This window comes from Triturus cristatus, chromosome 2_2 (assembly GCF_964204655.1).
Source record: "Triturus cristatus chromosome 2_2, aTriCri1.1, whole genome shotgun sequence".
Lineage (NCBI taxonomy): Eukaryota > Metazoa > Chordata > Amphibia > Caudata > Salamandridae > Triturus > Triturus cristatus.
In genome coordinates this window covers 373,237,911-373,256,043 of record NC_140582.1, presented here as the reverse complement: position 1 = coordinate 373,256,043, position 18,133 = coordinate 373,237,911, and positions in this window count along the sequence as shown.

Here is an 18,133-nt window from a genome sequence, read left to right as displayed (position 1 = left end):
GTTTCTCTGACTCTACAGCCGCTCTGCTGACCTGGTTCTCTGGCTCTAGAGCAGCTCTGCTGAACTGGTTCTTAGGCTCTATAGCAGCTCTGCTGACCTGGTTTCTCTGTCTCTACAGCGGCTCTGCTGACCTGGTTCTCTGGCTCTAAAGCAGCTATGCTGACCTGGTTCTCTGGCTCCAAAGCAGCTCTGCTGACCTAGTTCTCTGGCTCTAAAGCAGCTCCGCTGACCTGGTTCTCTCCCTCTAAAGCAGCTCTGCTGACCTCGTTCTCTGGCTCTAGAGCAGCTCTGCTGACCCAGTCCTTAGGCTCTAAAGCAGCTCTGCTGACCTGGTTCTCTGGCTCTACAACAGCTCTGCTGACCTGGTTCTCTGGCTCTACAGCAGCTCTGCTGACCCGGTTCTATGGCTCTAAAGCAGTTCTGCTGACCTGGTTCTCAGGCTCCAGAGCAGCTCCGCTGACCTGGTTTCTCTGGCTCTACAGCAGCTCTGCTGACCTGGTTCTCTGGCTCTAGAGCAGCTCTGCTGACCTGGTTTCTCTGGCTCTACAGCAGCTCTGCTGACCCGGTTCTATGGCTCTAAAGCAGTTCTGCTGACCTGGGTCTCTGGCTCTAAAGCAGCTCTGCTGACCTGGTTCCCTGGCTCTAACGCAGCTCTACTGACCTGGTTTCTCTGGCTCTAGAACAGCTCTGCTGACCTGGTTCTCTGCCTCTAGAGCAGCTCTGCTGACCTGGTTCTCTGCCTCTATAGCAGCTCTGCTGACCTGGTTCTCTGGCTCTAAAGCAGCTCTGCTGACCTGGTTCTCTCCCTCTAAAGCAGCTCTGCTGACCTGTTTTCTCTGGCTCTAGAGCAGCTCTGCTGACCTGGTTCTCGGCCTCTAGAGCAGCTCTGTTGACCTGGGTCTCTGGCTCTAGAGCAGCTCTGCTGACCTGGTTCTCTGGCTCTACAGCAGCTCTGCTGACCTGGTTCTCGTCCTCTAGAGCAGCTCTGCTGACCTGAGACTCTGGCTCTAAAGCAGCTCTGCTGACCTGGTTCTCTGGCTCTACAGCAGCTCTGCTGACCTGGTTCTCGGCCTCTAGAGCAGCTCTGCTGACCTGGGTCTCTGGCTCTAAACCAACTCTGCTGACCTGGTTCTCTGGCTCTAAAGCAACTCTGCTGACCTGGTTCTCTGGCTCTAAAGCAGCTCTGCTGACCTGGTTCTCTCCCTCTAAATCAGCTCTGCTGACCTGGTTCTCTGGCTCTAGAGCAGCTCTGCTGACCTGGTTCTCGGCCTCTAGAGCAGCTCTGCTGACCTGGGTCTCTGGCTCTAAAGCAGCTCTGCTGACCTGGTTCTCTGGCTCTACAGCGGCTCTGCTGACCTGGTTCTCGGCCTCTAGAGCAGCTCTGCTGACCTGGGTCTCTGGCTCTAAAGCAACTCTGCTGACCTGGTTCTCTGGCTCTAAAGCAGCTCTGCTGACCTGGTTCTCTGGCTCTGAAGCAACTCTGCTGACCTGGTTCTCTGGCTCTAAAGAAGCTCTGCTGACCTGGTTCTCTCTCTCTAAATCAGCTCTGCTGACCTGGTTCTCTGGCTCTAGAGCAGCTCTGCTGAGCTGGTTCTCTGCCTCTAGAGCAGCTCTGCTGACCTGGTTCTCTGGCTCTAAAGCAGTTCTGCTGACCTGGTTCTCTCCCTCTAAATCAGCTCTGCTGACCTGGTTCTCTGGCTCTAGAGCAGCTCTGCCGACCTGGTTTCTCTGGCTCTACAGCAGCTCTGCTGACCTGGTTCTCGGCCTCTAGAGCAGTTCTGCTGACCTGGGTCTCTGGCTCTAAAGCAGCTCTGCTGACCTGGTTTCTCTGGCTCTACAGCAGCTCTGCTGACCTGGTTCTCGGCCTCTAGAGCAGCTCTGCTGACCTGGGTCTCTGGCTCTAAAGCAGCTCTGCTGACCTGGTTCTCTGGCTCTAAAGCAGCTCTGCTGACCTGGTTCTCTGGCTCTAAAGAAGCTCTGCTGACCTGGTTCTCTCCCTCTAAATCAGCTCCGCTGACCTGGTTCTCTGGCTCTAGAGAAACTCTGCTGACCTGGTTCTCTGCCTCTAGAGCAGCTCTGCTGACATGGTTCTCTGGCTCTTGAGCAGCTTTGCTGACCTGGCTCTCTGCCTCTAGAGCAGCTCTGCTGACCTGGTTCTCTGGCTCAAAAGCAGCTCTGCTGACCTGGTTCTATGGCTCTAAAGCAGCTCTGTTTCCTGGTTCTCTGGCACTAGAGCAGCTCTGCTGACCTGGTTCTCTGGCTCTAAAGCAGCTCTGCTTACCTGGTTCTCTCCCTCTAAAGATCTCTGCTGACCTGGTTCTCTGGCTCTAAAGCAGTTCTGCTGACCTGGTTCTCTGCCTCTAGAGCAGCTCTGCTGACCTGGTTCTATGGCTCTAAAGCAGTTCTGCTGACATGGTTATCTGGCTCTAGAGCAGCTCTGCTGACCTGGTTCTCTGGCTCTAAAGCAGTTCTGCTGACCTGGTTCTCTCTCTCTAAACTCTAAAGCAGCTCTGCTGACCTGGTTTCTCGGCCTCTACATTAGCTCTGCTGACCTGGCTCTCTGCCTCTAGAGCAGCTCTGCTGACCTGGTTCTCTGGCTCAAAAGCAGCTCTGCTGACCTGGTTCTATGGCTCTAAAGCAGCTCTGTTTCCTGGTTCTCTGGCACTAGAGCAGCTCTGCTGACCTGGTTCTCTGGCTCTAAAGCAGCTCTGCTTACCTGGTTCTCTCCCTCTAAAGATCTCTGCTGACCTGGTTCTCTGGCTCTAAAGCAGTTCTGCTGACCTGGTTCTCTGCCTCTAGAGCAGCTCCGCTGACCTGGTTCTATGGCTCTAAAGCAGTTCTGCTGACATGGTTATTTGGCTCTAGAGCAGCTCTGCTGACCTGGTTCTCTGGCTCTAAAGCAGTTCTGCTGACCTGGTTCTCTCTCTCTAAACTCTAAAGCAGCTCTGCTGACCTGGTTTCTCGGCCTCTACGTTAGCTCTGCTGACCTGGTTCTCGGCCTCTAGAGCAGCTCTGCTGACCTGGGTCTCTGGTTGGAGAGCAGCTCTGCTGACCTGCTTCTTAGGCTCTAGAGCAGCTCTGCTGACCTGGTTCTCTGGCTCTACAACGGCTCTGCTGACCTGAGTTCTCTGGCTCTACAGCACCTTTGCTGATCTGGTTCTCTGCACTCACGATGCATGCACCGACTTCGCGAAAATATATTTAAAGATAACATAAGTATATTATAAGTACAAATATGTTATTTTTATGACTATTTTAGATAATCTCTTGCCCTAATATTTATATTAAGGAATGATACATGTCATTTTGGAACATAACATTTTTCTGCGGCAGTTGCGCACCGAGTGCGCCCCAGCATGTATATGACATCATGCGGGACCTGCCACCGCGCAAGCATCACATACCGTAATGCACATGTGTCGCGAATGCGTGGGAGCAGGAGTCGCAGACTGGTCGAATACCAATCGCGCAAATCACATAGTATTCAATGTATATGATGTAACTGAAAAACACGCAGCTGTCGCACACTGTACGCGGATCCTTCCAACTTTTCTAAAATAGCAGCTAGAATCCGCGCACCCACCGTGATGTGTACGCTTTGAGTGAGCGACTCCGAAAAAAAAAAAAAATTTTTTTTGGAAGAAAAGAATATAAATATATTACAATAATTTTTCATGTTTTGTTTTGCAATTTTCAGAAAAATATATAATGTTCTTTAATGAATAAAATATTTATAAATGAACAGTTAAAAAACTGTAGAAAATCAGTACAAAAAATAGGTAAAACTACTATCACACTTAAAAATTAGCATTTAAAAAAGCTTTGAAATTCACTGAAAAAAAACACAGGTTTCAGAGATGTTATAGATAGAAATTAGCATTTAAAAAAGCTTTGAAATTCACTGGAAAAAACATAGGTTTCAGAGATGTTATAGTTAGAAATTACCATTTAAAAAACCTTAGTAATCACAGAAAAAACCATAGGTTTCAGGGGTGTTATAGTTAGCTGGCCATTTCACTCGTACAAAACCATAGAAATTCCTCCGTTATAGTTAGTTCTGCTAACTATAACTCGCGCGCCCGCAATGCACTGCTGATGATGACACATATTGCATCATTCATGACATGGTCAGTGACATCACTAATGACATCACTGATGACATCTCAAATGACATCACTGATGACATCATCCACGTGACAATCTGATACACCTCATCATACACTAGTATAACCTTTCATCACTCACTGTAAAATACAGAGTACCATATTTCAAACCATTGACACACCAATTCCAGTTACTACATACCCACTCACTGATTCCTAAGTCTACCCACACAACTACCCATTCAACAACAGAATCATTTATACATGCAGTCACTAATTAATAAAACACTATCACATGCACTTATACACATATATAGACATTGACACATCAGCAGTCATCTTAGTCGGTTATGCCGTCATCCTACTCACTCATGAAAAAATATTAATCACACTTATTACAACGTGACTCTGAACATGGTGCCTATGAGTAAGGACGTGTGTGTCCGAAACCGGTATGGCCATTGGAGTTTTAGAGACAATGCCGCTTGCTGTTCCATTTTTAACCTCAATAAAGCATGGATACCTACCTGTGGAGCGTTCTCTTTGCAAGGGCAACCTTTTTCTTCACATATAAGCGGCTGGTCCGGTCGCGAGAATGCTCCGCCGCAAGACAGCAAGGCGGATCTGGTGTTACTCATCATTGGAGGCATCGCCGGGACGTGTGGGCCCGAATTGAGTGTTATATTATTGACTATGGAGGAGCAAAGCGGGACTTTGTTTCACCCCACTGGGGTTATAAACTGTGTATGTTTGGGGTCACGGCAACACCCACTTGGGACGGATGTAATATTGCAGCCTGCCAGTACCAGAATGCACTTGCAGTAAAAGTTCACTGGATGTGGAATTTTGCATAATTTCTAGGCAGGTGAGCTGCAATCTGTTTGCCACGTGACTCTGAACATGGTGCCTATTAGTAAGGACTTGTGTGTCCGAAACCGGTCAGGCCATTGGAGTTTTAGAGACGATGCCGCTTGCTGTTCCATTTTTAACCTCAATAAAGCATGGATACCTACCTGTGGAGCGTTCTCTTTGCAAGGGCAACCTTTTTCTTCACATATCAGCGTCTGGTCCGGTCGCGAGAATGCTCTGACACAAGACAGCAAGGCGGATCTGGTGTGACTCATTATTGGAGGCATCGCCGGGATGGGTGGGCCCAAATTGAGTGTTATGTTATTGACTGTGGAGGAGCAAAGCGGGACTTTGTTTCACCCCACTGGGGTTATGAACTATTTATGTTTGGGGTCACGGCAACACCAACTTGGGACGGATGTAATATTGCAGCCTGCCAGTACCAGAATGCACTTGCGGTAAAAGTTCACTGGATGTGGAATTTTGCATAATTTCTAGGTAGGTGAGCTGCAATCTGTTTGCCACGTGACTCTGAACATGGTGCCTATGAGTAAGGACGTATGTGTCCGAAACCGGTCAGACCAGTGGAGTTTTAGAGACAATGCCGCTTGCTGTTCCATTTTTAACCTCAATAAAGCGTGGATACCTACCTGTGGAGCGTTCTCTTTGCAAGGGCAACCTTTTTCTTCACATATCAACGGCTGGTCCGGTCGCGAGAATGCTTTGCCGCAAGACAGCAAGGCGGATCTGGTGTGACTCATTCATTCATTCATTCATGATACTTTATTCGGTTTTACAATGTGAAAACCATAAAAGTCACAATGTATATACACATCCCATAAAAAAAAATACATTAAAATAATTTACAGTCCATAGCCATAAAAGATTACAAATAAAATATGGCAGGTACAATAAGTACGTTTCTGTGCTAAAAATAGAGAACACATAAGAGGTATACCTTAAAACTATGGGTACCTCTGCCCCCTGAAATAACTAATATTCCAGGCAGGCCCTGGTTCTCACCAAGGATTTCAGGTAGCCTACAATAAAGATTATACAGTCTGGTTTCAACAGCTGTAAATACAAAAGTGCTGGGCGAGCCTGGTTAAAATTAAGCCTCTTTAAGAGGGGGAGTAAAAAATGTCTCCGAGGTACTTCATAGAATTTACAGAGGAACATAAAGTGTAGCAATTCCTGTGGAGACAGGTTGTCGCAACACAGGGTGCTAACACCTGTCCTCTGCTACACCATTTCGGAACGGCAATTAAAAGATTAAAAAAATCGAGACGAAACCTGGACAGTAAAAACCGCTCATAGGTGGTCAATGTTCCCAAAAGGTATGGCTCAGCCAATGGATGGGTTTTTAGGGTCAGAAATTTACGGACACTTGGTTTACACAATTCCTGTTCATCTCTTTCTAGCTTCCTGGTGCAAATAAATGCTTTTTTAAAGAGTTCCACATCCGTTTTTGTTATAGTTGACGGTTTTGAGAAAAGATCCGGGTGCCCCAACTCCGTAAAGCGACCTCTAACATACTGCAACCATGGAATTCTGGACATTTGTTCCAGGGTCATACAGTCTGTTAGGATCTGTTGGGTGAGCTTAAGCTCCTTGTTTGACCAGCACTTAAGCCAGAACACTAGGGGACGCAAGGCAATAGTATCAGCTAAAAATGGGGCCCCCAGTTCTTCATGAGCTATTAGGTTAGATAAACAGGTTGGCATTCCCAGTAGGCGCTTTAAAAAGTTATTCTCTGCCACCTACAGCGCATCAGTTGTGGTATGCCCCCAGACTTCACTACCGTAACATGCAGTTGACACACCCTTAGCCTGATAGATTTTCAACAAGGCTGCAATTGGGCGCTTCCCCATCTTAGCAGCAAAGTTGAAAATGGCAGCAGTTATTCGGATAAGCTCCCCCTTTTTCCTTAGAATAAGGGGCCCCCACTTCAAGCGATCATCCAACAGGACCACCAGGTATGAAAAAACTGATGTTGTGGGGACCTTCGCAGAACCTACAGAAAAAGAATACATTTTCGTGGGACGAGCCCCTACCTGCAAGACATAGGATTTTGTGTTATTAATCGCTAAGTCACGGGACCCCATAAACTTCAAGAAAGCGTCTAGTAAATATTGGAGTCTCCTAGCAGTTCTCGCTATCAGGACGGCGTCATCCGCATATAGGAGGACGGGGAGACCCCGGTGACCTACATGCGGGAAGTCAGCCCCTGTGGCTACCAGGGCTCCTTCAAGATAATTGATGTATAGATTAAACAGGAAGGGGGCAAGAATACAGCCCTGTCTCACCCCTCTTTCAATATTAAATTCCTTGGAAACCCGGAGATCCTGTGCATATCTAATATTTGCCTTGGTATCCCTATGCAGATCCATTAGAAAGTCCACAATAGAGGCCTCCACCCCCATGGCCTTCATGGACTGCCACAATTTGACCCGATTTACACAGTCAAACGTGGAAGATAGGTCCATGAAGGCCATGTAGATCGTACCTGGGCGGGCCAACCTGTACTTGCCAAGGATTAGGTAAAGGTTTAAACATTGGGCCACCGTCGACCTTCCCGCACGAAACCCATATTGGGTGTCGGCAAGGATATTATGCTCCTCTGCCCATAAAGATAGTCTTTGCAATAGTACCCCTCCCACCACCTTAACTACAGAGTCAATGAGAGAGATAGGTCGATAGCAGTGTGTACTGTTTCGATCCCCCTTTTTGAACACTGGCATGATGGTAGAGATGGGCCAGGATTCGGGGCTACCATCCCTGGCCGCTGCATTCATAATAGCCGCCAGGATCGGGGCCCAGAAAGATGGATCCGATCTGTAAAGGTCCGGCGGAATTCCGTCCGGTCCAGGAGCTTTGTTACTGGTTAGGCCCGCAATTCCTCTGTTAACTCAATAAACAGAGAGTCAGTGTTTGTTGCCCGGGGTAACTGGTCGTGGTAACCCATGGAACCCTTAAACATGGATGAAAAGTGGGCCACCCATTCCTCTTCCGTGATGTGGGAATCTAAGAGGTTGCCTGTGTCTTCGGAAAACAGGGGTCTGTTGACAATGCCCCAAAACCGTGTGCCATTCCTTAATGGGCTAGACTCTAGCAACTCCCTCCATGCCTCCTACTTCAGAGCTCTCTTACGGGTAGCTAGAGCCTGCTTGTATCCTGTATGACATGCCCGTATGTATGGGGGGTTTCTTGGAACAACTTTCAGTGCCTCCTTTAACTTACGTGCTGCCTGGGAGCAAGTGGAATCGAACCATCTTGGGTTTGAATTAGATACCTTACAGGCTGGAGCCCTCAAAAGTTCCCCTGCTTTGAGCGAAATATCTCTGAAAGCACAAAGAACATCCCTTGGTAGACTCTCCGGTTGGACACAAAGAGCAAGTTCAGCTGCACATGAGTTTCTCACCTTCCTGTGGAAAGCATCTGGGTCAATCTGGGACCATTTAAGGCGGCGCCCACCGTCTATAGGTCTCATGGTTCCCAGTACCCTTCCCCTAGATTTGCTGGATAGAAATACACCACAGAGGTATACACAAAGGGGATTGTGATCACTATAACCAAGGCGGATCTGGTGTGACTCATTATTGGAGGCATCGCCGGGACGGGTGGGCCCGAATTGAGTGTTATATTATTGGCTATGGAGGAGCAAAGCGGGACTTTGTTTCACCCCACTGGGGTTATGAACTGTGTATGTTTGGGGTCACGGCAACACCCACTTGGACGGATGTAATATTGCAGCCTGCCAGTACTAGAATGCACTTGCGGTAAAAGTTTACTGGATGTGGAATTTTGCATAATTTCTAGGCAGGTGAGCTGCAATCTGTTTGCCACGTGACTCTAAACATGGTGCCTATGAGTAAGGACGTGTGTGTCCGAAACCGGTCAGGCCATTGGAGTTTTATAGACGATGCCGCTTGCTGTTCCATTTTTAACCTCAATAAAGCGTGAATACCTACCTGTGGAGTGTTCTCTTTGCAAGGGCAACCTTTTTCTTTATATATATATATATATATATATATATATATATATATATATATATATATATATATATATATATATATATATATTACCTAGTTATAGTTAGGTCCTAATTTCCATAGGTAACTTGTTTTTTGTTTTCCCAATAACTTTAGTGCCGGTTGACGAATCTTCACCAAATATTCCAAACTTATGGCCCGCTCCGGTCAGCTCCAATGCCGAAAGTTTCAGGGTGATTTGCCAATCGGGGGCCGAGAAAAAAGGGGGGTCCCAAAACGTGTTTTCTCCATGTTATTTCCCATAGGAAACTTTAGACTACAGCCCGAACTGCTGAACGGAATTACACCAAATTTGGCAAAAAGTTAGCCCTTGATTCAGAAAGAGACCTTTTTGTTAAATGGTGTAAATCCGTTCAGTAGTTCCTGCGAAATTCAAAAAATAGTGGTCAAAAAATCAATTTACCATAGGAAATTTAGACACGGTTACAGCCGAAACTGCTGAACGGAATTATACCAAATTTGGCAAAAAGGTAGCCCTTGGTTCAGAAAGAGGTTTTTTTTCTAAATGGTGTAAATCCGTTCAGTAGTTGTTGAGAAAATCAAAAAATAAAAGTTTCAATATCTATGGCCGCGGTGGATCCGCACACCCTGCCAATCACGAGCTGCATTCTAATTGGCTGTCAACACTCCAAACCAGGAAGTGTTGGCAGCCATCTTGTGCCTCGGTAGAACCGGGGCACAAAAAAAACAGTAAAAAAATGTGCAAAACAAGAAAAGGGGGCAGGGTAGAAACACCCTGACCCCTTAGGCCTGCTCGGGGGTCCCACAAGGACCCCCAGGTCCCCAAAAAGATTTTTTTTCTTTTTAAATCAGCCGAATTCGCACTGGGTGTGCGAATCTGGCCAAAAAATTTTAAAAAACGAAGGGTGGGCTTCTGCGCTTCGTTAATATTTTGCCCCCGGGTGGGCCAAGGTCCGGGTGCATGCTCAAATTGAATTGTGGGGGCCCAGGGGGACCCCAGCGGGGCTTCTTTTTTTAATGTATGGGTGGCCTCCAAGGCCCCCCAAGCCCCCGGGACCGCCACCCCCGGGAGCTTTCATTAATTATTTGCATGGGGCACACTGCCCCCCCCCGCAGCCCCGGGGACTGCCACCCCCTGGGGCTTCTTTTAAAAAACAAAATATACCTGTGTGGGGGTCTCGAGCCCCCCAAGCCCCGGGGACAACCACCAGTGTGCAGATGTTGGGAGGAGGGCCACGTGGCCTCCCTCCAGGAGCCATTGATGGCCCTGGGGACCGCCACCCCCAGGGCTGGCTCCTGCAGTATCCCGTGGTGCCCATCTCCGGGACACTGCAGTTTGCTATGGCAGGGCGGGAGCCGTGCAGCTCCCACCCTGTCATAGCAAACTCTGGTTTAGATTTTGGAAGAGAGAGCAGAAAACCTGCTCTCCCTTCCAAAATTCAAACCACATTGCTTTTCCACACCGGGAGATGCATGTCAGCAGCTCCCCATGTGGAAAAGCAATTCCGACTCCCGCAGGAGGCAGGGAGCAAGCTGGGACCGTGGGGGCATTGGGGCTTCCCCCACGGTCCCCAATGAAGTGGCCATGCCCCAGGGAATGGGGTCCTGGGGCCAGAATTGGCCCGGGAGGGGGCCATGCGGCTCCCACTCCTTAATTAAAATAATTAAATAAAAAAACACGCAAAGGACGGCCCCAGGGGATGGGGTCCCTGGGGCCATAAAGGGCCTGAGGAGGGAGGCCATGCAGCTCCCCTACAAATATATATAAAAAAAAAAAAACACTGGCCATGCCCCTGGAGATGGGGTCCCCAGGGCCAAATATCGCCTCGGTTGGGGGGGCCACACGGCCCCCTTCCATTTAAAAATAAAAATAAATAGGGGTCAGGCCCTTGGGGATGGGGTCCCCAGGACCAATAAAATAGGAAAGGAGGGGGGCCACACATCTCCCCTTCTTAAAATATATTTTTTAAGAAAAATACCGGCATCACTGAGGCCCTGCCTCCTCCCAGCAACACTCTGCAAATGCGCCCTGTGGCGCATTTTTAAGTGGTCCAGGCCACGCCCCTTTTTACACCTCTCTGCAACGCAGCTCTATGGCGCTTACTGGAGGTACCTGGTGGGCTAGTGGGCCCCCAGGGACCCTCAAGATTCAAGGGGACTTAATCCCCCAACTTAAAACGCACCACACGGCACGTTTGCACAGTTGTGAAGAGTGGGGGCGTGGCCTGATGTGACATGTGTGCAAACAGGCCCTGTGGTGCGTTTTAAGTTGGGAAATTAATTCCCTTCAACCCTGAGGGTCCATGGGGGCCAACTAGCCCACCAGGTACCGCCACTAAGCGCCACAGGGCTGCGTTGCAGAGAGGTGGTCCAGGCTACGCCCCTTTTTACACCTCTCTGCAATGCAGCTCTGTGGCACTTACTGGAGGTACCCGGTCGGCTAGTTGGACCCCAGGGGTCCTCAGGATTCAAGGAGACTTAATCCCTCAACTTAAAACACGCCATAGGGTTTTAGGGAAAGTTATAGTTAGTTGGACATTTCACTCGTACAAATCCATAGAAATTCCCCCATTATAATTAGTTCAGTTAACTATAACTCGCGCCCACGTAATGCACTGCTGATGATGTCACATATTACATCACTCATGACATGGTCAGTGACATCACTGATGACATCACTGATGACATCTCAAATGACATCACTGATGACATCATCCATGTGATAATTTCATGCATCTTCCCACACCCTAATACAACTTTAGATACACCCACTCTAAATTACAGACTGCCATTCTCAAAACCATAGACACTCCAACACCAATAACTACATACCAACTCACTGATTCTTAGGTCTACACACACATCCACTCACTCACCCGTACAGTTACTCATACTTATGGTCACACAGTACAGGACTATCATATGCACTCATACACCTGTATAGATACTCTCACATCACCACTCATCCATAGAGGTACTCACACACCTAGTCAGTCATGCAAATAATTAATCACATTCCCATTTACTCACCTATATAGTTATGCACACACCAGCTCATTACTCATACAAATACTAGCACATTCTTAGGTTCGTATACAATCACTGATACAAGCAAACACCCATCCATACAGCCACTCTCACAATCACATACTCTCACTTATAGCCATTTACATACTCTAACACACATATATACTGCCTTTCATATATGTAGTTACTCACACATGTACCACTGAGATATACTTTCACTCACTAACACACAAATACACACACTCACCCACCCATACAGTCCATCACAGATGCACACTTCAAATCATGCACCCAGTGAATCACCCACTCACACATCTATGCACAGTGTCACACACACCCCACCCACACAAACACTCAGTCACTCATACAGATACTCAGAAAACCAATCAATAACTCATATATACACTTATGTAGTTATTCACAAACCCATGCAGCTGCTAACACACCAACAGACAGATGGATACAGACATTCACACAGTTTAGTCACTAACCCATGCATTCCGTAAGATATGTCAAATTACTCACTTATAGAGTCAGTCTTGCACCTATTAAATCATCTATTTAGACACTTATACCCCCACTCATTCTTCAATATGCCTTTCCCTATATATATTAAACATATTTAAACTTTACAGAAACACACAGTCACTGGATGATGCCATCAGTGATGTCATCAGTGATGTCATTTGAGATGTCATCAGTGATGTCACTGACCATGTCATGAGTGGTGTACTATGTGACGTCATCAGCAGTGCACTGCGAGGGCGCAGGTTATAGTTAGCTGAACTAACTATAACGGGGGAATTTCTATGGTTTTGTGCGAGTGAAATGTCCAACTAACTATGAATTTCCCTAAAACCTACGTTTTTTTCAGTGAATTTATAAGGTTTTTTAAATGCTAATTTCTAACTATGATGTGCCTGAAATCTATGGTGTATTCAGTGAATTTCAAAGGTTTTTTAAATGCTAATTAATATATATATATATATTCACTGAAAAAACCATAGGTTTTAGAGAAAGTTATAGTTAGCTGAACATTTCACTCGTACAAAACCATTGAAATTCACCCGTTATAGTTAGTTCAGCTAACTATAACTCACTCCCCCGCAATGCACTGCTGATGACGTCACATATTACATCACTCATGACATGGTCAGTGACATCACTGATGACATCACTGATGACATCTCAAATGACATCACTGATGACATCACTGATGACATCATCCAGTGACTTTGTGTTTCTGTAAAGTTTAAATATGTTGAATACATATAGGGAAAGGCATATTGAAGAATGAGTGGGTGTATAAGTGTTTGAATGGATGTTTTACTAGGTGCGTGACTGACTCTATAAGAGAGTGGTTAAACATATGTTACTGAATAAATGGGTTAGTGACTAAACTGTGTGAATATCTATATCCGTCTGTCTGTTGGTGTGTAAGTGACTGCATGGGTTTGTGAATAACAACATAAGTGTCTATAGGAATTATTGATTGGTTGTCTGAGTATTTGTATGGGTGCCTGAGTTTTTGTGTGGGTGGGGTGGGACTCTGTGCATGGATGTGTGAATGGGAGATTCACTGGGTGCATGGTTTCACAAGTGCATCTGTGATGGACTGTATGAGTGGTGAGTGTGTGTATGGGTGTGTTAGTGAGTGAATGTATATCTCAGTGGTACATGTGTGACTAGCTACATATGTGAAAGGCAGTATATATGTGTGTTGGAGTATATAAATGGCTATAAGTGAGAGTGTATGATTGTGTGAGTGGCTGGATGGATGAGTGTGTGCTTGTATCAGTGATTGTATAAGAGTGTAAGAATGTTGTAGTATTTTTATGAGTAATTGAGTTAGTACATGTATAACTGTATAGGTGAGTAAATAGGAGTGTCATTAATTATTTGCATGACTGACTAGGTGTGTGGGTACCTCTATGGATGAGTAGCAGTGTGTGTGAGTGTATATATAGGTGTATGAGTGCATATGATAGTCCTGTACTGAGTCACCATACGTATGAGTGACTGTACGGGTGAGTGAGTGGATGTGCAAGATATAATTAGCTGAACTAACTATAACGGGGGAATTTCAATGGGTTTGAATGAGTTAAATGTTCAGCTAACTATAACTTTCTCTAAAACCTATGGTTGTTTCAGTGAATTTCAAAGGTTTTTTAAATGCTAATTCCTAACTATAACGTCTCTGAAACCTATGGTTTTTTCAGTGAATTTGAAAGGTGTTTTAAATGCTAGTTTCTAACTATGCCTACAGAGGTAGGGTATGTGAAGAAAGAAGAAAAAACACACAGAAAGAAGCATAAGAAATGCAGAAAGAGGCAACAGAAGTCCACAAAGACAAAGAAAATTGCAGGAAGAAGCAAGACATGTGCAGAAAGAACCAACAGAGGAGCAGAAAGAAGCCTTGTTGCAAAATCATCCTGTGCCCACAACTTTTTCAGATGGGTACTGGTGGTAACTGACTCTTACTAACCAGGCCTAGAGCCAGTGCAATGCTAAAAGACGCTTAGAATACAGTGAAAACATCTACATACACTAGGGAACATTATGCGTTGGGGTACCCCTGTGATTAGCATGACCTCCTCTGTAAGACCCTAGTACATAAGAGGGCAGGGGGATTAAAACTACCTCTTAAAACGTGCCACGGGGCGCGTTTGCAAACTGATGACGGGGGAGGTGCGTGAGGTGACATGTGTGCAAACACGCCCTGTGGCCGTTTTAGTGTCCCTTGGGTCCAACTAGCCCACCAGGAATCTCCAGTAAGCGCCACAGGGCTGCGTGGCAGAGAGGTGTAAAAAGTGGCACGGCCTTTACCATCTCTTTGCAATGCAGCGCAGTGGCGCTTACTGGAAGCACCTGGGGGCCCTCCGGATTGAAGAGGAATTATTTCCCCAACTTAAAACGCGCCACAGGGCGTGTTTGCACGCGTCACCTCAGGCCCTGTCCCCTCCCTTCACCACCGTGTAAACACGCCCTGTGGCCGTTTTCAGTTGGGAGATTAAGCCCCCTTGAATCCTGAGGGTCCCTAGGGTCCAACTAGCCTACTAGGTACCTCCAGTAAGTGTCACAGAGCTGCGTTGCAGAGAGGTGTAAAAAGGGGCGTGGCCTCTGAACACCTCTCTGCAATGGAGGTACCTGGTGGGCTAGTTGGCCCTCTGGGACCCTCAGTATTAAAGGGGAATTAATTCCCCAACTTACAACTCGCCAGGGGGCACGTTTTCACACTGGTGAAAGAAGGTGGTGGGGCCCTAGGTAACATGTGTGCAAACACACCCTGTGGCACGTTTTCAGTTGGGGAATTAATATTAGTGGAAGGGGGGCAGCGTGGCCCTCCTCCCTGGCCACTAATGGCCCAGGGGACCCCATCCCCCAGGGCCTGGCCTCTCGTTGGGGACCGTGGGGGTTCCCCAATTCCCCCACGATCCCGCCGGCTCCCGCCTCCTGCGTGAGCCAGCATTGCTTTCCCACATGGGGAGCTGCTAAGATGCAGCTCCCCGTGTGGAAAAGCAATGTGGTTTGGATTTTACAAGTGAGAGCAGGTTTCCTGCTCTCGCTTTCAACACCCAAACCAGAGTTTGCAATGACAGGGTTGCCCAGGGGTGGGCACCTTGGGACACTGCAGGAGCCGGCCATGGGGGTGGCGGTCCCCAAGGCCATCAAGGGCTCCAGGAGGGGTCTACGTGGCCCCCCTCCCACCATTTGCAAAGCACCTTGGAGCGGTGGTCCCCGGGGCTTGGGGGTCTGTCACGGACCCCCCCCCAGTTTTAATCATTATAGCCCCAAGGAGGTGGTGGTCCCTGGGGCGTGTTGGGGGTAGTTTTATTTTTTTTAAAACAAGCCCCGGGGAGTGGCGGTCCCCGGGGCTGCAGGGGGCCGTGAGCCCCCTGCAAATATGTAAATAAAGCCCCAGGGGGTGGAGGTCCGGGGCTTGGGGGGCCTTGGAGGCCCCCATCTATTTAAAATAAAAGCCCCAGGGGTGGCGGTCCCTGGGGCTGCGGGGAGGGCTGTGTCCCTCCCTGCAAATATTTATAGAAAGCCCCGGGGGGTGGTGGTCCCCGGGGCAGTGTGGGTGGGATTTGGGCCCCCACACACATTTTTTCAAATGCCCCCGGGACCTGGCTCCCCCGGGGGCTTTAATTAAATGAAGCATAGGAGCCCGCGGTTCGTTTTTTAAAAAATGCCGGCCGATTTATTTTTTTAAAAAAATGCTTTTTTTGTCCCTGGGGATCCTTGTGGGACCCCCTGAGCAGGCCTAGGGGTCAGGGTGTTTCTACCCTGTCCCCTTTTCATGTTTTTCTAGTTTCTTTTCTGTTTTCTTTTGCCTCAGTTCTTCCGAACCACAAGATGGCTGCCAACACTTCCTGGTTTGGAGTGTTGACAGCAAATTAGAATAAAGCTTGTGATCGGGAGGGTGCACGCAGGGTGTGCGCAGGGTGCATGGGTCCACCCTGCTTCTAGATATCACTATCTTTCTTTCTTAATTTCTCAAAAACTACTGATCAGATTTACACTATTTTTAGAAAGTTCGCTTACTCATCCAAGCAGTACCATTTTGCCAAATTTGGTGTAATTCTGTACAGCAGTTTTTGCTACAACCGTGTCTATAGTTTCTTATGGGAAAGTGATTTTTTTACCACTATTTTTGAATCTCTCAGGAACTACTGAACCGATTTACACCATTTAAAAAAAAGGGCGCTTTCTGAACCAAGGGCTACCTTTTTGCAAAATTTGGTGTAATTCCGTTCAGCAATAACATGGAGAAAACATGTTTTGGGACCCCCTTTTTCTCTGCCCCCGCTTGACAAATCACCCCAAAACTTTCAGGACAGTAGCAGACCGGAACGGGCCATTAGTTTTGAAAATTTTGCGAAGATTCTTCAACTGGCTCCAAAGTTATAGAGAATAGAATGTTACAATTTTCCTATGGATAATAGGTCCTAACTATATCTACCTACTGGCGACCTTGAAAAAAACATAGGTTTCAGGAATGTTATAGTTACAAATTAGCATTTAAAAAATCTTAGAAATTCACTGAAAATCATAGGTTTCAGGGACTTTATAGTTAGTTGGACATTTCGCTCGTACAAAACCAGAGAAATTTCACCGTTATAGTTAGTTCAGCTAACTATAACTCGTGCCCCCGTAATGCACTGCTGATGACGTCGCATATTACATCATTCATGACATGGTCAGTGACATCACTGATGACATAACTGATGACATCTCAAATGACATCACTAAGGACATCACTGATGACATCATCCAGTGACTGTGTTTTTCTTTAAAGTTTAAATATGTATTATACATATGCCAAGGTATATTGAAGATTGAGTGGGTGTATAAGTGTCTGAATGGAGGATTTAGTAGGTGCGTGACTGACTGTTTAAGTGAGTGATTAAACGTGTGTTACTAAATACATGGGTTAGTGAATAAACTGCGGGAATGTCTGTGTCAGTCTGTCTGTTGTTGTCTAAGCTGCTGCATGGGTTGGTCAGTAGCTACATTAGTGTCTATATGGGTTATCGATTGGTTGACTGAGTATTTGTATGGGTGCCTGGGTGTATGTGTGGGTGGGTGGGAGTTGTGTGAGTCTGTGCATAGATGTTTGAGTGGTTGATTCACTGTGTGTATGGGTTCAAGAGTGCATGTGGAAATAGCTGTATGGGTGGGTAAGTGTGTGTATGGGTGTGTTGCTGAGTGAATGGATGTCTCAATGGTACATGTCCAAGTAACTACATATGTAAAAGGCAGTGTATGTGAAAGTTGAAGTATATAAATGACTATACGTCAGAGTCGATGATTGTGACAGTGGCTGTATGGATGAGTGTGTGTATCAGTGATTGTAGAAGAGAGTAAGTATGCATTTGTTTCTGTTTGAATAAGTGATGTGTTGTGTGTATAACTGTATAGGTCAGTAAATGGAAGTGTTATTGATTCTTTGTATGACTGACTAGGTGTGAGAGTAACTCTGTGGGTGAGTTGTGGTGTGTGAGTGTCTGCATGGGTTTATGAGTGCATATGAAAGTGTTGTATTGATGAGTGCATGTATGAATGATTGTATGGGTGAATGAGTGGATATGTTTGGGGATCTAGGAATCAGTGAGTGTGTATGTAGTAACTGGTATTGGT